Source organism: Panulirus ornatus, chromosome 61 (genome assembly GCF_036320965.1).
Source record: "Panulirus ornatus isolate Po-2019 chromosome 61, ASM3632096v1, whole genome shotgun sequence".
In the NCBI taxonomy this organism is placed as follows: Eukaryota; Metazoa; Arthropoda; class Malacostraca; order Decapoda; family Palinuridae; genus Panulirus; species Panulirus ornatus.
The window spans coordinates 5,919,919-5,943,304 of record NC_092284.1 but is presented as its reverse complement, the minus strand read 5'-3'; the positions used below and the strand labels follow the sequence as shown (position 1 = coordinate 5,943,304).

Below are 23,386 nucleotides of genomic sequence, written 5' to 3'. Positions count from 1 at the left end.
GTTTTTGTCTGTTTTCCAGGTGGTACTTCGCTAAAGCAGGGGGTAACAGTGCTGTTTCCTGTGTGTTGGAGTAACTCTGGGAATGGATGAAGGCAAGCAAGTATGAATACTGTTCACCGATGATACAGCGCTGATGGCTGATTTGGGTGAGAAAGTGCTGAAGTTGGCGACTGAGTTTGGTAAAATGTGTGAAAGAAGAAAGCTGAGAGTAAATGTGAATAAGAGCAAGGTTATTAGGTTCAATAGGGTTGAGGGACAAGTTAATTGGGAGGTAAGTTTGACTGGAGAAAAACTGGAGGAAGTGAAGTGTTTTAGATATCTGGGAGTGGATTTAGCAGTAGATGGAACCATGGAAGCGGAAGTGAGTCACAGGGTGGGGGAAGGGGCGAAGGTTCACACATGCACATATACATACCTATACATCTCAATGTATACATATATATACACACACAGACATATACATATATACACATGTACATAATTCATACTGTCTGCCCTTATTCATTCCTGTCGCCATCCTGCCACCCATGAAATGACAACCCCCTCCCCTGCATATACGCGAGGTAGCACTACGAAAAGACAACAAAGACCACATTCGTTCACACTCAGTCTCTAGCTGTCATGTATTATGTACCGAAACCACAGCTCCCTTTCCACATCCAGGCCCCACAAAACTTTCCATGGTTTACCCCAGATGCTCACATGCCTTGGTTCAATCCATTGACAGCACATCGACCCCGGTATACCACATTGTTCCAATTCACTCCATTCCTTGCACACCTTTCACCCTCCTGCATTTTCAGGCCCCGATCACTCAAAATCTTTTTCACTCCATCTTTCCACCTCCAGTTTGGTCTCCCACTTCTCCTAGTTCCCTTATATCCTCTTCGTCAATCTTTCCTCACTCATTCTCTCCATGTGACCAAACCATTTAAAACCCTTCTTCTGCTCTCTCAACCACACTCTTTTTATTACCACACATCTCTCTTACCCTTTCATTACTTACTCGATCAAACCACCTCACACGACATATTGTCCTCAAACATCTCATTTCCAGCACATCCACCCTTCTGTGCACAACTCTATCTATAGCCCATGCTTCACAGCTATATAGCATTGTTGGAACCACTATTCCTTCAAACATACCCATTTTTGCTTTCCGAGATAACGTTATCACCTTCCACACATTTTTCAACTCCCCCAGAAATTTCGACCTCCCCCACCCTATTACTCACTTCCGCTTCCATGGTTCCATCTGCTGCCAAATCCACTCCCAGATATCTAAAACACTTCACTTCCTCCACTTTTTCTCCATTCAACCGTACCTCCCAATTGACTTGTCCCTCAACCCTACTATACCTAATAACCTTGCTCTTACTCAAATTTACTCTCAGCTTTCTTCTTTCACACACTTTACCAAACTCAGTCACCAGCTTCTGCAGTTTCTCACCTGAATCAGCCACCAGCGCAGTATCATCAGCAAACAACAACTGACTCACTTCCCAAGCTCTCTCATCCACAACAGACTGCATACTTGCCCCTCTCTCCAAAACTCTTGCATTCTTCTCCCTAACAACGCCATCCATAAACAAATTAAACAACTATGGAGACATGATGCACCCCTGCCACAAACTTACATTCACTGAGAACCAATCACTTTCCTCTCTTCCTACTCATACACATGCCTTATATCCTTGATAAAAACTTTTCACTGCTTCTAACAACTTGCCTCCCATATCATATATTCTTAAAACCTTCCATAGAGCATCTCTATCAACTCTGTCATATGCCTTCTCCAGATCCATAAATGCTACATGCAAATCCATTTGCTTTTCTAAGTATTTCTTACATACATTCTTCAAAGCAAACACCTGATCCACACATCCTCTACCACTTCTGAAACCACACTGCTCTTCCCCAATCTGATGCTCTGTACATGCCTTCACCCTCTCAATCAATACCCTCCCATATAATTTCCCAGGAATACTCAACAAACTTATACCTCTGTAATTTGAGCACTCACCTTTATCCCCTTTGTCTTTGTACAATGGCACTATGCAAGCATTCCGCCAGTCCTCAGGGCATTTATGTAGAAGGCGACTAAAGGGGATGGGAATGGGGGGCTAGAAACCCTCCTCTCCTTGTATTTTAACTTTCTAAAAGGAGAAACAGAAGAAGGAGTCACACGAGGAGTGCTCATCCTCCTCGAAGGCTCAGACTGGGATGTCTAAATGTTTGTGGATGTAACCAAGATGAGAAACAAGGAGAGATAGGTAGTATGTTTGAGGAAAGAAACCTGGATGTTCTAGCTCTGAATGAAATGAAGCTTAAGGGTAGGTAGAGGGGAAGAGTGGTTTGGGAATGTCTTGGGAGTTAGTCAGGGGTTAGTGAGAGGACAAGAGCAAGGGAAAGAGTAGCACTACTCCTGAAACAGGAGTGGTGGGAGTTAGTGATAAAATGTAAGAAAGTAAACTCTAGATTGATATGGGTAAAACTGAAAGTGGATGGAGAGAAATGGGTGATTATTGGTGCCTATGCACCTGGCCATGAGAGGCAAGTGTCTTGGGAGCAGCTGAGTGAGTGTGTTAGCAGTTTTGATACACGAGACCGGGTTATAGTGATGGGTGATTTGAATGCAAAGGTGAGTAATATGGCAGTTGAGGGAATAATTGGTGTACATGGGGTGTTCAGTGTTGTAAATGGAAATGGTGAAGAGCTTGTAGATTTATGTGCTGAAAAAGGATTGGTGATTGGGAATACCTGGTTTAAAAGGAGAGGTATACATAAGTATACGTATGTAAGTAGGAGAGATGGCTAAAGAGCGTTATTGGATTACGTGTTAATTGATAGGCGTGCAAAAGAGAGACATTCTAATGTAAATGTGCTGAGAGGTGCAACTGGAGGGATATCTGATCATTATCTTGTGGAGGTGAAGGTGAAGATTTGTAGAGGTTTTCAGAAAAGAAGAGAGAATGTTGGGGTGAAGAGAGTGGTGAGAGTGAGTGAGCTTGGGAAGGAGATTTGTGTGAGGAAGTACCAGGAGAGACTGAGTACAGAATGGAGAAAGGTGAGAACAAAGGACGTAAGGGGAGTGGGGGAGGAATGGGATGTATTTAGGGAAGCAGTGATGGCTTGCACAAAAGATCCTTGTGGCATGAGAAGTGTGGGAGGTGGGCAGATTAGAAAGGGTAGTGAGTAGTGGGATGAAGAAGTAAGAGTATTAGTGAAAGAGAAGAGAGAGGCATTTGGACGATTGTAGCAGGGAAATAATCCAAATGAGTGGGAGATGTATAAAAGAAAGAGACAGGAGGTCAAGAGAAAGGTGCAAGAGGTGAAAAAGAGGGCAAATGAGAGTTTGGGTGAGAGAGTATCATAGAATTTTAGGGAGATTAAAAATATGTTTTGGAAGGAGGTAAATAAAGTGCGTAAGACAAGGGAACAAATGGGAACATCAGTGAAGGGGGCTAATGGGGAGATGATAACGAGTAGTGGTGATGTGAGAAGGAGATGGAGTGAGTATTTTGAAGGTTTGTAGAATGCGTTTGATGATAGAATAGCAGATATAGGGTGTTTTGGTCAAGGTGGTGTGCAAAGTGAGAGGGTTAGGAAGAATGATTTAATATACAGAGAAGAGGTAGTAAAAGCTTTGCGGAAGATGAAAGCCAGTGGTACTGCAGTGGAATTTATTAAAAAAGGGGGTGACTGTATTGTTGACTGGTTGGTAAGGTTATTTAATATATGTATGACTCATTGTGAGTGCCTGAGGATTGGCAGAATGCTTGCACAGTGCCATTGTACAAAGGCAAAGGGGATAAAAGTGAGTGCTCAAATTACAGTGGTATAAGTTTGTTGAGTATTCCTGGGAAATTGTATGGGAGGGTATTGATTGAGAGGGTGAAGGCATGTACAGAGCAGCATGGTATCAGAAGTGGTAGAGGATGCGTGGATCAGGTGTTTGCTTTGAAGAACGTATGCGAGAAATACTTCGAAAAGCAAATGGATTTGTATGTAGCAAGAATGGATCTGGAGAAGGCATATGATAGAGTTGATAGAGATGCTTTGTGGAAGGTATTTAGAATATATGGTGTGGGAGGCAAGTTGTTAGAAGCAATGAAAAGTTTTTATCAAGGATGTAAGGCATGTGTACATGTAGGAAGAGAGGAAAGTGATTGGTTCTCAGTGAATGTAAGTTTGCGGCAGGGGTGTGTGATGTCTCCATAGCTGTTTAATTTGTTTATGGATGGGGTTGTTAGGGAGGTGAATGCAAAAGTTTTGCAAAGAGGGGCAAGTATGCAGTCTGTTGTGGATGAGAGAGCTTGGGAAGTGAGTCAGTTGTTGTTCACTGATGATACAGCGCTGGTGGCTGATTCATGTGAGAAACTGTAGAAGCTGGTGACTGAGTTTGGTAAAGTGTGTGAAAGAAGAAAGGTGAGAGTAAATGTGAATAAGAGCAAGGTTATTAGGTAAAGTAGGGTTGAGGGACAAGTTAACTGGGAGGTAAGGTTGAATGGAGAAAAACTGGAGGAAGTAAAGTGTTTTAGATATCTGGGAGTGGATTTGGCAGCGAATGGAACCATGGAAGCGGAAGTGAATCATAGGGTGGGGGAGGGGATGAAAGTTCTGGGAGCGTTGGAAAATGTGTGGAAGTCGAGAACGTTATTTTGGAAAGCAAAACTGGGTATGTTTGATGGAATAGTGGTTCCAACAATGTTATATGGTTGCGAGGCGTGGGCTATGGATAGAATTGTGTTGAGGAGAGTGGATGTGCTGTAAATGAGATGTTTGAGGACAATATGTGGTGTGAGATGGTTTGATCGAGTAAGTAATGATAGGGTAAGAGAGATGTGTGGAGGGTAAGAGAGATGTGTGGTAATAAAAAGAGTGTGGTTTAGAGAGCAGAAAAGGCTGTTTTGAAATGGTTTGGTCTCATGGAGAGAATGAGTGAGGAAAGATTGACGAAGAGGATGTATGTTTCAGAGGTGGAGGGAATGAGGAGAAGTGGGAAACCAAATTATAGGTGGAAAGATGGAGTGAAAAAGACTTTGAGTGATCGGGGCCTGAACATGCAGGAGGGTGAAAGGTGCGCGAGAAATAGAGTGAATTGGAATGATGTGGTATACCGGGGTCGACATGCTATTAATGGATTGAACCAGGGCATGTGAAGCGTCTGGGGTAAACCATGGAAAGTTTTGTGGGGCCTGGATGTGGAAAGGGAGCTGTGGTTTTGGTGCATTATACATGACAGCTAGAGACTGAGTGTGAACGAATGTGGACATTGTTGTCTTTTCCTAGCGCTACCTCGTGCACATGCTGGGGGAGGGGGTGTCATTTCATGTGTGGCGGGGTGGCGACGGGAATGAATAAGGGCAGACCGTATGAATTACGCACATTTGTATATATATGTATATGTCTGTGTGTGTATATATATGTATACGTTGAGATGTATAGGTATGTATATGTGCATGTGTGGATGTTTGTGTATATACACGTGTATGTGGGTGGGTTGGGCCATTCTTTCGTCTGTTTCCTTGTGCTACCTTGCTAACACGGGAGACAGTGATGAAGTATAATGAATAAATAGATGAATATATATGTGTGCGTATATGAATGGATGGGCCATTCTTCGTTTGTTTCCTTTTGCTACCTTGCAAGATATGAGGTGAGTGCTATGCATGTGCTGGCCCTTTCAATGGCAGAATCTTGTCATGCATAATTAAAAGTAGGCAAATACCCTTGCTCGTTGTCATCTTCCTCATTTCCTCATTACTCCTCTTCCTCGCCTTCTGTATTCATATCTTCCTTCTCCTATAGTATTTTTTCTTCTCTTTTTTCATAGTGATGTATAGGTACAACAGTGTTATAGGAAATGCATATGTCCTTTCTCGTTTTATGTACAGGAAACAATATTAGGGGCAAGTTTCGCAGTATGAATGAATGTTATGTATCCATCATTTTCAATTATTCCATTAAGTTATGTCTTATACAGGTCCAGGAGGTGGAGGAAGATGAGGAAGTGGTCCAAAAGAAAGAAGACTTAGAAGTGGAGGACCAAAAAGTGACCCTAAAGGAAGACCAGAAAGTAGCCCACAAGTAAGAGGATAAGAAAGTCCAAAAAGAAAAAAATGCAAAAAAAGAAGAAAAAAAGCACCAACAAAGGAGAAAATCTTGATGGTTTGATACAAAAGGATGGTACTTCAGGGAAGACTATGAAAGCAAGAAAGCCAAGAAAAAGGGAAAGTTACAGCAACAGTAAAGAAGGATGGTAGTGGGTCTGCTTACACAAAGGAACAAGTTGTTATAAGATTTGAGGAAAATAGCTTTATGACTTTATATGATGGTGTGTGGGTAATGAAAAGTAGAGTCCCTTTACTTAACAAAATAAAGGAAAAGAAGAAGGCAATAATTGCAGCAAGGAAGGGTGATGAAAATGTATATGAAGATGAACTAACAGCAGTAGAGCCACAGATACTGAATGAAAAGATGAGGAAAGAGATGAGGAATGCACACAGGTTCGTAAGGAGGAAACTGATAAATTTCGAAAAACAGAAGACGAGGGTAAGTAGTGATTATATTTTTTGTTGGTAAACCATGGAAAGTTCTGTGGGGCCTGGATGTGGAAAGGGAGCTTTGGTTTCGGTGCGTTATTACATGACAGCTAGAGACTGAGTGTGAATGAATGGGGCCTTTTTTGTCTTCCTAGCACTACCTTGTGCACATGAGGAGGGAGGGGGTTGTTATTTCATGTGTGGCAGGGTGGCGATGGGAATGAATAAAGGCAGACAGTATGAATTATGTACATGTGTATATATGTATATGTCTGTGTGTGTATATATATGTATCTGTTGAGATGTATAGTTATGTATATTTGCGTGTGTGGACGTGTATGTATATACATGTGTATGTGGGTGGGTTGGGCCAATCTTTCGTCTGTTTCCTTGCGCTACCTCGCTAACGCGGGAGACAGCGACATAGTATAATGATGAAAATAATAATGATTATAGTATTGTAACCAATGAGGGTAGGAGGTGCTTCTACTTTGATAGGCACAGAATTTGAAAAAGTTTTTGAGATTCAGTACCTCAAGGGGATACTCCTAGTTCTCTAGAGTCTCACTCCATCTTCTCATGGTGACCTCATTACTACACCTTTAAGGATGGAACTGAACGGGGAGGCATTGCCCAATTCCATCATGGCAATCTTTTGAATACATACAAACACTTGAGGTATGTTGGACAATTTTGGAACCTTGTTGACTGGAAACATTGCATGGGAGTTGCTATCTGGCAGTGGACTGGCAAGGGTAAGGCACAAAAGGCTAAGAAGCAGCACTGGAGTCTAAACAGATTTGCCAAGAAGTAAAAGAGACAATTGATTGAGGGTGATGGCACTGATTGGCTGGTGAAGGCAAAAAGAGGGAGCTTGTGGAGATTTTTTTTTTTTTTTTTTAAGTTATATCTTGGATGTTTTGGGGACTGGGGAAACCCATATCCTTGAGCAGGGTGTGTGGAGTTAAAATGGAGATGATGAATGAAAGTTATGGGAGTGGATGGAAGGAGGAGTGATATGGGCAGGGATGAATGAAAATTATCAATTCTGCTATCAACAAGAATTTGGGAGGGTGTTACAGTGTAAATATGGAATGGATCAAAAATAGTAAGGGTGAAAGGAAAGATTGGAATTGTGAAGTATGCATGAGTATGTGTATATCTGCCTGTGACTGTGAAGACTGTTTGTGGTAAGGATTAGATGATGTGTTTCTAAAGTGTTCCTACAAAAATTGAATGACTGTATAAAGGGTTTTGAGAATGAGAGAAATGCGGTCATATTGGGTGATTTGAATGTGAAATTGGGATTTTATGAAATTGGCAAGATGAAGATTTTGGAGGAAAGTCGAGTGAAAGTTTCGAGAAATTAAGAAAGAGGTAGATGTAATAGTGGAAATGGTAATATGAGAAGTTAGGAAGGGAAGTTGCTGAATCAAAAGGAGTAAGTGAAAGGAAAATGGAAAGAGCATTTTGAAGAACTAATGAATGTGGGAAAAGGTGAGGTAGCAGTTGTTACATGCATGGATATGGAGAATGGAAGGAAGAGGATACAAGTGCAAGAGCTAGTAGCAAAAAGGGATGTAAGAAGGGTATTGATGAGGCTGAAGATAGGAAAGGCAACGGGATTTGATGGGATTACAGCTGAAATGCTAAAGTATGGAGGAGAACGTGTGATAAAGTGGGTGCATCCGATACGTAATTTAGCACGGAAACAGAAGCTTGTGCCTGAGGATTGTGTGAAAGCTGTTGTTCTTTTATTTTATAGGAAAAGGTGCTAAGGACATAAGTAGCATTTATAGGGGAATAAGTCTGTGATGTATACCATGAAAAGTGTATGCAAGAATGTAGATTGATTAGAGTGATGGAAATAACTGAAGTTTTAAGAAAGGGGATGTGTGGATTAGAATTATTTTGGTGAAGATGACAGTGGAAAAGTACATAGTGGAAGGTAAAAAGGTTGTATGCAGCTTTTATGGATTTGGAAAAAAGCGTGTGACAGAGTTGAGTGGAATGCTTTATGGGATGTGTTAAGGGTATATGGTGTAGGGGGAAACTTTTGGATGGCGTGAAAGACTTCTGTAGAGAAGCAAATGCATGTGTTACTAAGAGTGGATGGAGAGTTGAGAAAGTTTCGGTATTTATGTGGGTATTAGGTAGGTCTGTGTGCTATCACCATCACTTTATTTTATTTTTTTCTCTTTATACATATTTGCCATTTCCTGCATTAGCAAGGTAGCGTTAAGAATGGAGGACTGAGCCTTAAAGGAAAAATCCTCACTTGGCCTCTTGTTTATGTTCCTTCTTTTAGAAAAGTAAAAACTGGAGGGAAGGATTTTCAGCCCCCACTCCAACCCTTTTTAGTCACCCTCTACGACACAGAAGGAATATTTTGGAAGTAATCTTTCTCCCCCATCCCCAGTATATATGGATGGAGTGATATGAGAGATGAGAGCAAACTTAGGGAAGTGGGTGCTGAGATGGAGTGTGGTGGCGAGATATGGTGGCTAGTGGCAAACATGTTTGCAGAAAATAGTGTTGTTTGCATAGAGTGAAGAGGAGCTGCAGATGGTGGTATGTTTTATATATGTGTAAGCATGGGTAAGTGCAAGTAGAACTAAAGTAATGGTGTTTGAAAGGAAGCAGGGTGAAAGTATAGATTTTGTAAAACCATATAGAATGAAAGAAGAAAGTGGACTGAATTGTGCTTTGGACATGGGGGGAAAAGACTGGAAGAGAGAATTTAAGTATATAGGAGCCATCTTAGGTAAGTGTGGTAATATGGAAGGAGAGATAATAGGGAGAACAGTATATAATGAAGGTTAGAGGTATAAGTATAGAAGTGAGGCGAGGATTAAGGGACAGCATAGTCCTCCCAACCCTGACCTAAACAGGCCCAAAACTTGGACATGGAATGAGTCTCAGAGATCAAGTATCAAGGCTCTGGAAATGATCTGAGAGGATCATTTGGTGTGACTAGATGGAATGAAGAAAGAATGAAGGGATTTATGAGAGATGTGCTGTTGCAGGGAATGACATGTGGAGTGGTGGGGTGGGTAAAATGTGATACTTTGAGGTGGTTTGAGCATGTGGGGAAAGAATGCAAGACTGGGAGTTTACAAGGAGAATGAATGATAGTACAATTAAATGGGTTGGTGTATGAGGAAGACCACTGTGACATGGGCTAATAGAGTAGAAGAACATTGGAGAGATATGGTAGAGGAAATCTTGGAATGATGTATGGGAAGGATAAGTGGAGATTGTTTTGCTGTGGCCAACCCCTTGACAGGAGTCTCCGGGGGGGAACAGGCATTAGAGATATAGATAGATGTTAAGAGAATAGATTGGAAATATGATTGTTGCTGGCAGTTATTAAGGTAATAATAGATGCAAGCAAATATTTGTTGTTCACAGCTGTTAGTAGAATAATATAGCACAAATGCATTGCCTTCAAACTTTTTGAACCTTAATTAATGTAAACTTTTCCCCCAGGTTATGATAACTGTCGGTATACAGTATTTTTTGTCAAGTGTGACAGAATAGAATACCTAATTGTGGACAGCTTCCACAAAATATACATTAATGGCTGTTTCCCTTATGTTATTCATCCATATTATGTGTGTAGAGCATGACAAAATGTATTGTCTTTCAGAGCCATTGATGTGAATTATAGATATGCTTAAAGAAAAGGATTATTGTGGTATTTAAGTTAGCCATCATGATAGGAAAGAAGTACATATGCTTGAAACTATGATAACTCAAAATCTTTGATGGGTGACATCAAATTAAAAGTTGTAATCTCATCTCAAGTTGATTGTTCCCAAACCCAGCAACTTTCAAGATCTTTGTAGCAGGGTGGCGACAGGATAGGATGAAGGCAGCAAGTATGAATATGTACATGTGTATATATGTATATGTCTGTGTATGTATACGTTGAAATGTATATGTAAGTGGGTTGGGCCTGGATGTGGAAAGGGAGCTGTGGTTTCAGTGCATTATTACATGACAGCTAGAGACTGAGTGTGAACGAATGTGGCCTTTGTTGTCTTTTCCCTAGTGCTACCTCACGCACATGTGGGGAAAGGGGGTTGTCATTTCATGTGTGGCAGGGTGGCAATGGGAATGAATAAGGGCAGCATGTATGAATTATGTACACACACACCACACACATATATATCCCCTATCCCTGGGGATAGGGGAGAAAGAATACTTCCCACGCATTCCTCACGTGTTGTAGAAGGCGAGTAGAGGCGACGGGAGCGGGGGGCCAGAAATACTCCCCTCCTTGTATTTTAACTTTCTAAAATGGGAAACAGAAGAAGGAGTCACGCGGGGAGTGCTCATCCTCCTCGTAGGCTCAGATTGGGGTGTCTAAATGTGTGTGGATGTAACCAAGATGTGAAAAAAGGAGAGATAGGTAGTATGTTTGAGGAAAGGAACCTGGATGTTTTGGCTCTGAGTGAAATGAAGCTTAAGGGTAAAGGGGAAGAGTGGTTTGGGAATGTCTTGGGAGTAAAGTCAGAGGTTAGTGAGAGGACAAGAGCAAGGGAAGGAGAGAGATGGGTGATTATTGGTGCATATGCACCTGGGCATGAGAAGAAAGATCATGAGAAGCAAGTGTTTTGGAAGCAGTTGAATGAGTGTGTTGGTGGTTTTGATGCACAAGACTGGGTTATAGTCATGGGTGATTTGAATGCAAAGGTGAGTAATGTGGCAGTTGAGGGAATAATTGGTATACATGGGGTGTTGTGTTGTGAATGGAAATGGTGAAGAGCTTGTAGATTTTTGTGCTGAAAAAGCACTGGTGATTGGGAATACCTGGTTTAAAAAGCAAGATATACATAAGTATGCGTATGTAAGTAGGAGAGATGGCCAGAGAGCGTTATTGGATTACGTGTTAATTGACAGGCGCGCGAAAGAGAGACTTTTGAATGTTAATGTGCTGAGAGGTGCAACTGGAGGGATGTCTGATTATTATCATGTGGAGGCGAAGGTGAAGATTTGTATGGGTTTGCAGAAAAGAAGAGAGAATGTTGGGGTGAAGAGGGTGGTGAGAGTAAGTGAGCTTGGGAAGGAGACTTGTGTGAGGAAGTACCAGGAGAGACTGAGTACAGAATGGAAAAAGGTGAGAACAAAGAAGGTAAGGGGAGTGGGGGAGGAATGGGATGTATTTAGGGAAGCAGTGATGGCTTGCGCAAAAGATGCTTGTGGCATGAGAAGCGTGGGAGGTGGGTTGATTAGAAAGGGTAGTGAGTGGTGGGATGAATAAGTAAGATTATTAGTGAAAGAGAAAAGAGAGCCATTGGACAATTTTTGCAGGGAAAAAATGCAAATGAGTGGGAGATGTATAAAAGAAAGAGACAGGAGGTCAAGTGAAAGGTGCAAGAGGTGAAAAAGAAAGCAAATGAGAGTTAGGGTGAGAGAGTATCATTAAATTTTAGGGAGAATAAAAAGATGTTCTGGAAGGAGGTAAATAAAGTGCGTAAGACAAGGGAGCAAATGGGAACTTCAGTGAAGGGGGCTAATGGGGAGGTGATAACAAGTAGTGGTGATGTGAGGAGATGGAGTGAGTATTTTGAAGGTTTGTTGAATGTGTTTGATGATAGAGTGGCAGATATAGGGTGTTTTGGTCGAGGTGGTGTGCAAAGTGAGAGGGTTAGGGAAAATGATTTGGTAAACAGAGAAGAGGTAGTAAAAGCTTTGCGGAAGATGAAAGCTGGCAAGGCAGCAGGTTTGGATGGTATTGCAGTGGAATTTATTAAAAAAGGGGGTGACTGTATTGTTGACTGGTTGGTAAGGTTATTTAATGTATGTATGATTCATGGTGAGGTGCCTGAGGATTGGCGGAATGCGTGCATAGTGCCATTGTACAAAGGCAAGGGGGATAAGAGTGAGTGCTCAAATTACAGAGGTATAAGTTTGTTGAGTATTCCTGGTAAATTATATGGGAGAGTATTGATTAAGAGGGTGAAGGCATGTACAGAGCATCAGATTGGGGAAGAGCAGTGTGGTTTCAGAAGTGGTAGAGGATGTGTGGATCAGGTGTTTGCTTTGGAGAATGTATATGAGAAATACTTTGAAAAGCAAATGGATTTGTATGTAGCATTTATGGATCTGGAGAAGGCATATGATAGAGTTGATAGAGATGCTCTGTGGAAGGTACTAAGAATATATGGTGTGGGAGGCAAGTTGTTAGAAGCAGTGAAAAGTTTTTATCGAGGATGTAAGGCATGTGTACGTGTAGGAAGAGAGGAAAGTGATTGGTTCTCAGTGAATGTAGGTTTGCGGCAGGGGTGTGTGATGTCTCCATGGTTGTTTAATTTGTTTATGGATGGGGTTGTTAGGGAGGTGAGTGCAAGAGTTTTGGAAAGAGGGGCAAGTATGAAGTCTGTTGGGGATGAGAGAGCTTGGGAAGTGAGTCAGTTGTTGTTCGCTTATGGTACAGCACTGGTGGCTGATTCATGTGAGAAACTGCAGAAGCTGGTGACTGAGTTTGGTAAAGTGTGTGAAAGAAGAAAGTTAAGAGTAAATGTGAATAAGAGCAAGGTTATTAGGTACAGTAGGGTTGAGGGTCAAGTCAATTGGGAGGTAAGTTTGAATGGAGAAAAACTGGAGGAAGTAAAGTGTTTTAGATATCTGGGAGTGGATCTGGCAGTGGATGGAACCATGGAAGTGGAAGTGATTCATAGGGTGGGGGAGGGGGCGAAAATCCTGGGAGCCTTGAAGAATGTGTGGAAGTCGAGAACATTATCTCGGAAAGCAAAAATGGGTATGTTTGAAGGAATAGTGGTTCCAACAATGTTGTATGGTTGCGAGGCGTGGGCTATGGATAGAGTTGTGCGCAGGAGGGTGGATGTGCTGGAAATGAGATGTTTGAGGACAATATGTGGTGTGAGGTGGTTTGATCGAGTAAGTAATATAAGGGTAAGAGAGATGTGTGGAAATAAAAAGAGTGTGGTTGAGAGAGCAGAAGAGGGTGTTTTGAAATGGTTTGGTCACATGGAGAGAATGAGAGAGGAAAGATTGACCAAGAGGATATGTGTGTCAGAGGTGGAGGGAACGAGGAGAAATGGGAGACCAAATTGGAGGTGGAAAGATGGAGTGAAAAAGATTTTGAGTGATCGGGGCCTGAACATGCAGGAGGGTGAAAGGTGGGCAAGGAATAGAGTGAATTGGATCGATGTGGTATACCGGGGTCGATGTGCTGTCAATGGATTGAGTCAGGGCATGTGAAGCGTCTGGGGTAAACCATGGAAAGTTTCATGGGGCCTGGATGTGGAAAGGGAGCTGTGGTTTCGGGCATTATTGCATGACAGCTAGAGACTGAGTGTGAACGAATGGGGCCTTTGTTGTCTTTTCCTAGCGCTACCTCGCACACATGAGGGGGGAGGGGGATGGTATTCCATGTGTGGCGAGGTGGTGATGGGAATGAATAAAGGCAGACAGTGTGAATTGTGTGCATGTGTATATATGTATGTGTTTGTGTATGTATATATGTGTGTACATTGAGATGTATAGGTATGTATATTTGCGTGTGTGGACGTGTGTGTACATACATGTGTATGGGGGTGGGTTGGGCCATTTCTTTCTTCTGTTTCCTTGTGCTACCGTCGCAAATGCGGGAGACAGCGACAAAGCAAAATAAAATAATAAAAATAAACCCTGGAAAGCTGTGTAGGTATGTATATTTGCGTGTGTGGACGTATGTATATACATGTGTATGGGGGTGGGTTGGGCCATTTCTTCCGTCTGTTTCCTTGCGCTACCTCGCAAACGCGGGAGACAGCGACAAAGCAAAAGAAAAAAAAGAATATATATATATATATATATATATATATATACATATATATATATATATATTTTTTTTTTTTTTTTTTTTTTTTTTTATACTTTGTCGCTGTCTCCCGCGTTTGCGAGGTAGCGCAGGGAAACAGACGAAAGAAATGGCCCAACCCCCCCCCATACACATGTACATACACACGTCCACACACGCAAATATACATACCTACACAGCTTTCCATGGTTTACCCCAGACGCTTCACATGCCCTGATTCAATCCACCGACAGCACGTCAACCCCTGTATACCACATCGCTCCAATTCACTCTATTCCTTGCCCTCCTTTCACCCTCCTGCATGTTCAGGCCCCGATCACACAAAATCTTTTTCACTCCATCTTTCCACCTCCAATTTGGTCTCCCCCTTCTCCTCGTTCCCTCCACCTCCGACACATATATCCTCTTGGTCAATCTTTCCTCACTCATTCTCTCCATGTGCCCAAACCACTTCAAAACACCCTCTTCTGCTCTCCCAACCACGCTCTTTTTATTTCCACACATCTCTCTTACCCTTACGTTACTTACTCGATCAAACCACCTCACACCACACATTGTCCTCAAACATCTCATTTCCAGCACATCCATCCTCCTGCGCACATCTCTATCCATAGCCCACGCCTCGCAACCATACAACATTGTTGGAACCACTATTCCTTCAAACATACCCATTTTTGCTTTCCGAGATAATGTTCTCGACTTCCACACATTTTTCAAGGCTCCCAAAATTTTAGCCCCCTCCCCCACCCTATGATCCACTTCCGCTTCCATGGTTCCATCCGCTGCCAGATCCACTCCCAGATATCTAAAACACTTCACTTCCTCCAGTTTTTCTCCATTCAAACTCACCTCCCAATTGACTTGACCCTCACCCCTACTGTACCTAATAACCTTGCTCTTATTCACATTTACTCTTAACTTTCTTCTTCCACACACTTTACCAAACTCAGTCACCAGCTTCTGCAGTTTCTCACATGAATCAGCCACCAGTGCTGTATCATCAGCGAACAACAACTGACTCACTTCCCAAGCTCTCTCATCCCCAACAGACTTCATACTTGCCCCTCTTTCCAGGACTCTTGCATTTACCTCCCTAACAACCCCATCCATAAACAAATTAAACAACCATGGAGACATCACACACCCCTGCCGCAAACCTACATTCACTGAGAACCAATCACTTTCCTCTCTTCCTACACGTACACATGCCTTACATCCTCGATAAAAACTTTTCACTGCTTCTAACAACTTGCCTCCCACACCATATATTCTTAATACCTTCCACAGAGCATCTCTATCAACTCTATCATATGCCTTCTCCAGATCCATAAATGCTACATACAAAAATACTGCTAACTTTGTAAAGGAATATGTTTTCAAAAAAAATCTAGTTAATGAAAAACACACCAATAAGTAAATAAACACCCACTGTTAAATCACAAAAGCAGTCACATGATATATATATTCATAAACATATTCCAGCAAAGTAGTGCTTTAGAAGCAGGGTACACAGATATGCCTTAACATCAAACATAACCCTTTTCAGCAAGACACAAATAAAAATATAAGTAATAAGCACAGATCCTATCCATGGTGATGATACCTTCAGTCTCTGACATGTAAGAAACCATTTATATCTAACTAGATCCAATGATTCAGTTACAAAGGACTACTTTTCCCTTTCTCCAAGTCATCCTTAATAGGCTGAAGTTTAATGAAGTACAGTTACAGTGCAAGTAACTAGGTGACCAGGAAGTAAACCTCCCTTGTTAGGCATATCAACTAGGCCTGAAACACCAAAAACATAACTAGAATTCTGATGACTAACAAGACCAGCTATGGTGTATCTCTCATACAGGCATGCAATGAAGCCTGAAGATGGCTATTGAAACTCTCATTCAGACTAACACAGCCCAACTATAAAGTGCCTTAAGTGTTATCTACCTCTGCTGGCTACCATTCTCTTAGCAACAGGAGTTCTGTTGCAACCAGTATGTACAATGCTGATTATGTTAATCTGCTCTAGTATCATACTTGATGAGGGAGAAACAAAAGTTCAGAGTGAACCCACTTATGCAATCTTACCTCAAAGACATATCACAAACCACAATGGTCAATTTCTTTTGGGCTCTCTCTTTTGTAAAACTGAACTATTAAAATGAAAATCTTAAAACCAGGCAATTCCCTTCATCCTTTTCCTTCATCCATGTACAAAAGACTTTCTGACATGATCTCTGGAATGGACAGACAAATCTGACTCATAAGGAAGAGTGATGAACTCAAGTTTTACAATCTTGTGGTGGATTTTGGGGGCAAGGAAGACTATACTTTCACAATGTTACTAATGAGCTAACAAACATTTCTGGCAATTATAATTCAGGGTTGATTCATAGGTCAATAATTTCATCACTTAGACCTTGCTTTGACAGTGAAATTCAAAGCAATGTCTGAGCTGAGCAAGACAAAAGAGCTAGAGGATCATTAGCTTGCCTGTAAAACTCAAATATCCTGATTATTTCTTAGTTACTTGGTGCATTCTTCAAGTAGTGCCACATTTTGTCTCATGATGTTTTTTTGCTTTTTTTTCAATTTCTTACTCTCAATCTCACTGCACACACTAACTCTCATCATCTTTTACTTCCCTCTTACCCTGTTTTATCTCCATCTCAAACATTTAGGAGATAACTATAACTTTCCCTCTATTGTCTAGAGGTGCAATTCAGATTTTTCATGAACACCTATCTTGTCTCATATATATTATCCTTTCAATTCGACTTTTGAACACATTCAATTGCCCTAGTACCTGACTATTTAAGCGCTTTGTAATTTCACATTTCTATACCTATTGCTTTCTTCTTACATTAAAAAAAACCTAAAGTGAAAACAATTTCTTTAAAATGTGTCTTGGCTAATTACATATTCTCTTCTTTCCAGCAATTCACCATGAACATTACCTAATCTCTGTTACTTTAACTCTAGCCCCTTTCATATGAAGTGGATCAAGATAACAGATGCATATCCAAAATTAATTTCCAATGCTAAAATAGATAGGTTTCCAAACTTGATAGAGGCACTTCTAAATTCACCTCTTCTTATTCATTAAATGAAACATATCTCTTCACCCTACCCTTCTCACACAAAATTTCTACTGTATATAACCAAAAGATCAATTCTTTCCTCTGTTTTTCCATCTACATCTTTAAATAATTCACTCACTGTACCTTCCCATTTCTTTCACATTATACCCCTTCCCCTTGTACTTCCAAACATACCTCTGTATTTTTTCACCAATCTATCATTTATCATGTATCCTTCACTGCCAAGCTCTTAAAAGGTTTTCATCAAAACATCCTCCAAAAAACTTCATTCCTTATATCTTTCTTCCATCTCTATTGTTCACTCTGCCTATTCTATTAATCCTCAACTAAATTACATTAGTAATCCATTTCTACAGCTCTTACTTCTTTCTTTGCTTTTACCCGTAAAAACCTAGGAATAGTCAGTTTCATAAAAATAAGTTACAAGATGGGAAAAGCATCCTTTTCTTTATGTTTCTTGCTTATTCTACCCTTAAATTCTTTCCATTCACTGGAGCTTGTACAGTTGTGTTCTCTTTATCAAACAAGATTTCAAAAAAGACTTTCACTTGAAACAAATCATCTGCTCCACAGGAAGTCAAAATCTAATTACATCTAAAGAGAATTTACAGTGTCTTTTCACATAAATATTTACTAATTACATGCTCGCCCTGCTTAATGTTAAAATTCAACCTTATATATATCACATATCTATGATAAACATTCATATATATAAATACTTTTTTCATAACTGCTACTTCTGCATATCTCTATCTTTTTACATACTTACAATTCTTGTTTGTACACCATGTGCATGGAATATGCATCCTTAATATACAGGAAAAAGGTAACTAGAAGTATCATGATAATTCACTCTCATAATCTATATCATATAATGATGCAATGAGATATTCCTTTATATCCTTTCTGTGAAATGCCCTTGTATTTCAGTACCTCTACAAGAATTTAGCCTCAACTCATGGTTAACCTCAGCTTGGTTCCTGTGAACTGTTTCTGCTCTGGATAACTTCCCAGTGTCTTTAAGCTTACTGTTCTGGTTTTCTCCTTGATAACAGGGCTAAGGACCATTACCTAAATTTTACCAATGACTTCTTTTCTAACAAGGGCCATCATCCTAAAAGCAATGAATCAATGAGGCATCCAAATGTATTTAAAAGACTGCTTTTGATGCTATCTCTGACAATAAAAAAACAAGTACAGTACTATTGCATACCACTAGTATTTGCATAACATTAACTTACTTCTATTCTGTCTGTCTGGTTCATAGCTTTGAGAAACTGCTCCCAAATTAGTGGGAATTTTGGTCGTATTTCACTGCTTTCTGCACGTTTATGTTTAATTTCTTCATTCAACCACCGCAGAAAAGATGAACTGAGTACCTTCCATTGTTGTAAACATGAAGAATTACTATGGTTTAATCCATTCACATTTCAGAGTTGAACTTTTGTATTTAAGAGTTTTTGAATTATAGATACATTACTGATCTTTCAGATATGGTTTTCCCGCTTTTGAATGTTATATTTATGTAAACTATGTAAATGATTACTTAATAAAACATTTGAAAATTATTTATAGTATTTATTTTTTTTATTATACTTTGTCGCTGTCTCCCGCGTTTGCGAGGTAGCGCAAGGAAACAGACGAAAGAAATGGCCCAACCCCCCCCATACACATGTATATACATACGTCCACACACGCAAATATACATACCTACACAGCTTTCCATGGTTTATTTATAGTAATTACCCAAAATTCTTTCTTGTCCATGCTTGTGACAGGTGTAATGTAGACTAGGGAACAGAGTGGTATTTACATGAAATGCTGGGATTGGATACCATTACGAAGCAAATACCACAGAAAATCTGAAATAACTGTGATTCATTACTGCCTTCAAATCTGAAATAGAGCACAGGAAAATGAATGATAGCATTTACAGGCCACCCATGTTGAACCCACATAGGTTTGAATCCAGGGTGTGATAGTCAACACAAGCTGTTCATCTTCCATTGTGCATTGGTCAGTAAAGTGGGACTAGGCTTAGGCTAGGGTACATGTACATATAGTGTAACCAAGGTGGCTCTGATTAGGGCTCTCAGTTGCCTGTGCTGTCTCAGTTGAAAAAAGATAGAAGGAAAAGAACATTGGGAAAAGTTTAACTGAATGGTACTCTGTTAGATTGGATCAGGAGAATTATGATTATATATATCCGGGAAGGTTGGTGACAGCTGTGTAGCGAGCATAGATTTTTCTACGGTGAGCTCTATGTGCTACCCCTGTAGTTTGGCGTAAGGGGAGGAGCAGTAAATAGAAGTAGTTGGTAGGAACATTTAAGCTGAAGCTTTAAGTAGGTGGAGTCAATAGGAATATTAGTTAGGAGCCTCTCCAAACACTGTGCAGGAGTTGCCCTCTGCCAGTTGCATGTTAAGAGTGGGGCATAAAGGCTAAGAAGTAACGCTGGAGTTCACTAGTTCTGGAGACTTGCCATGGCCAACACTTCCTTGAGGGATTTCCAGTTGGAACAGGTGTCAGAGATGTAGATAGACAAATACATTAGATATGACAGCACTGGTCAACCGGGCATGGAAAAAGAAACGTAACTAAGTTAATGATTGAGGAAAAGTTACTAGGTAGGATGGAACCATCACCACAACAGTAGTTTTTTTTTAGTACTAGGAATATTGTTAATCACAACAGTATGTTTTTTGGTATGAGTAATATTGCAGATTCCATGTGCTTGACCTTCAAACATACTAGGCTTTATTTATTTATTTATTTTTTTTTTGCTTTGTCGCTGTCTCCCGCGTTTGCGAGGTAGCGCAAGGAAACAGACGAAAGAAATGGCCCAACCCACCCCCATACACATGTATATACATACGTCCACACACGCAAATATACATACCTACACAGCTTTCCATAGTTTACCCCAGACGCTTCACATGCCCTGATTCAATCCACTGACAGCACGTCAACCCCGGTATACCACATCGATCCAATTCACTCTATTCCTTGCCCTCCTTTCACCCTCCTGCATGTTCAGGCCCCGATCACACAAAATCTTTTTCACTCCATCTTTCCACCTCCAATTTGGTCTCCCACTTCTCCTCGTTCCCTCCACCTCCGACACATATATCCTCTTGGTCAATCTTTCCTCACTCATTCTCTCCATGTGCCCAAACGATTTCAAAACACCCTCTTCTGCTCTCTCAACCACGCTCTTTTTATTTCCACACATCTCTCTTACCCTTACGTTACTTACTTGATCAAACCACCTCACACCACACATTGTCCTCAAACATCTCATTTCCAGCACATCCATCCTCCTGCGCACAACTCTATCCATAGCCCACGCCTCGCAACCATACAACATTGTTGGAACCACTATTCCTTCAAACATACCCATTTTTGATTTCCGAGATAATGTTCTCGACTTCCACACATTCTTCAAGGCTCCCAGGATTTCCGCCCCCTCCCCCACCCTATGATCCACTTCCGCTTCCATGGTTCCATCCGCTGCCAGATCCACTCCCAGATATCTAAAACACTTTACTTCCTCCAGTTTTTCTCCATTCAAACTTACCTCCCAATTGACTTGACCCTCAACCCTACTGTACCTAATTACCTTGCTCTTATTCACATTTACTCTTAACTTTCTTCTTTCACACACTTTACCAAACTCAGTCACCAGCTTCTGCAGTTTCTCACATGAATCAGCCACCAGCGCTGTATCATCAGCGAACCACAACTGACTCACTTCCCAAGCTCTCTCATCCCCAACAGACTTCATACTTGCCCCTCTTTCCAAAACTCTTGCATTCACCTCCCTAACAACCCCATCCATAAACAAATTAAACAACCATGGAGACATCACATATATATAATCCAGATTGGCATGTTATTTCTTGCATCATCAAGATTTTTCCTGATGTTAGTCATTATAAGCTAGTGAGTACCTAATAGTTTACGTAATCAGAATTAGATTGCAACACAAGTGTACACTTATATGAAACTGACAATTGTATGTGACAAATTTATAAGAATTGATTTTGCCTTTTAGTAACTGATTTATTACATTTTTACATATTTAGTCCACAAGAAATACAAGGAATTTTGTTTTACTGACTCTGGTAGACATTTGATTTAAGGAATACATGCAGATAGATAGAAGAGGCAGAGAGAGAGACATAAATGTTATATTGTATATAGATAGAATTAGTTTGTTTTTGATACAGAAAAGACAGAACAGTAGCATTTTGTTCAGATGAACACCAATAACTTCAGGAGAAATAACGAGAAAGGAGAAATATGAGAGCAACCAGAGGGAAATTAAATGAAAATATTAACTTCGTGAAACATCATTCTTCTCTGCTATTTGAATATCGATAACTTATGTGTCTATTGAATACACATGGAAACCGATTTGAACGTATTTTCTGAAGCAGATAAGAGAGGATATAATAAGGAAGGAATTAAAATGGAGCACAACGAGAATGTTCATGAACTCGCAAATGTCTCTTAGATGAAAGGAATGTCGCGCCTGTTACTTTAGACTGGACAATGTCATATTCTAGTTGTTGAAGTGGCTGTTTAATTTTCAATTAACGTTACGATTGCGTTATGATATGTTTATTCGGGTAAAATGACTGTTTTTGTATGGGAATGAATGCAGAATTCGGCTCGGTCGCCAAACATCAATGTTATTTATTTATTTATTTCCCTGGACACATTTTACTTTTCCTGATCCCAGCAAGATGACGCTGTTGTCATGGTCCTTAAAATCACATTTTAAATCATGTAAAATTACCAAATAGACATTAATTTCGCGAATCATTACTTTTAACATACGTATCTTGATGATTATAGTCATTTTGATATTTTAAAGTAAAAAAATTCTAGCATCACAGTTGTTCAAACCAAAATTTGAGTATTTATATCTGTTGCAAATATCATGTTAAAGATGAAACAACCGAACCGCTCATTATGGCCTATTAAAACGACTCGGGTTGCTTCACCCCGCTCAACTCGGCTTTGAACCGTGAATGAACTCGAGAAATATCTCGGGTTTATTTTTATCATTATCTGATGGATGAGCTTATTACATTTACTTACATATCCTCTGTCTTAATATTCGAGGAGATTATATTGAGTTTGTTCTGGAAATAATGAGAAAGACATGGTAAAAACTTAATATTCGTTTGAAGGTTTGTGTTCGAAGCTGCTTCGAATCCACACCATACCGAGGTTTCGAGAACGAGTCCTTACCATTTGCAACCTCTTTGACCATCGGCTCCGTGAGGGTAAGTTGTCCAGTTCTCTTGGGTTTCATGATATGCATTATTTCCCTACGTAATATAGGGAGGAATTGAAATTTGACGCCATTAATCGACGGTTTCATATATATATTAAACTATGGCAGATTTGAAAACCTATTAATAATGTCCTTAATGGCGAATTGTGACCGTTATTTCGTCTTGGTACATAGTGGCGGATTGGAAGGCTATTTCACTATATCAATGGCAGAATTGTGATTGGTCTGAGGTCTATAACATTATTTTGACACATTAGTTAAATGTGTAGGTTAGCTTTGATTGACCAATAGTTAAATGTGTAGGTCAGCTTTGATTGACCAACTGCTTGAATGTTTCATTTATTTCATAATTGTGTAGTTTTTACAGAATTACTTGCTGCAAGTTATGATTCATAGAATGTTTTACAGCCATTAAATAAAGCATTAAGGGATATGTTTACCAGGGAAAATGGAGGGTGATTGGATGTGATGTACATTTGGTATAAATTTATCTAAACTTTTACTGGCCTTGGTCAGCAAATAGTTTAGTATTTTTACAATTTACATTTATCTGCCCCTTAGGATCGTTTTAAACCTCGTAAATCTTTTGTCATTAACATTGATTATT

At 40.2% G+C, this 23,386-nt stretch overlaps 1 long non-coding RNA gene across 1 annotated transcript in view; it reads left to right on the top strand.

Moving 5' to 3' along the window:
- LOC139767492 (uncharacterized) overlaps window positions 1-23,216 on the top strand; it is a 36,049-nt gene extending 12,833 nt beyond the window's left edge. The window contains exons 2-3 of the long non-coding RNA XR_011717139.1: window positions 5,987-6,555; window positions 22,673-23,216. This is a non-coding gene — a long non-coding RNA (uncharacterized lncRNA). The remainder of the gene's footprint in view (window positions 1-5,986; window positions 6,556-22,672) is intronic.
- Window positions 23,217-23,386: the final 170 nt, after the last annotated feature.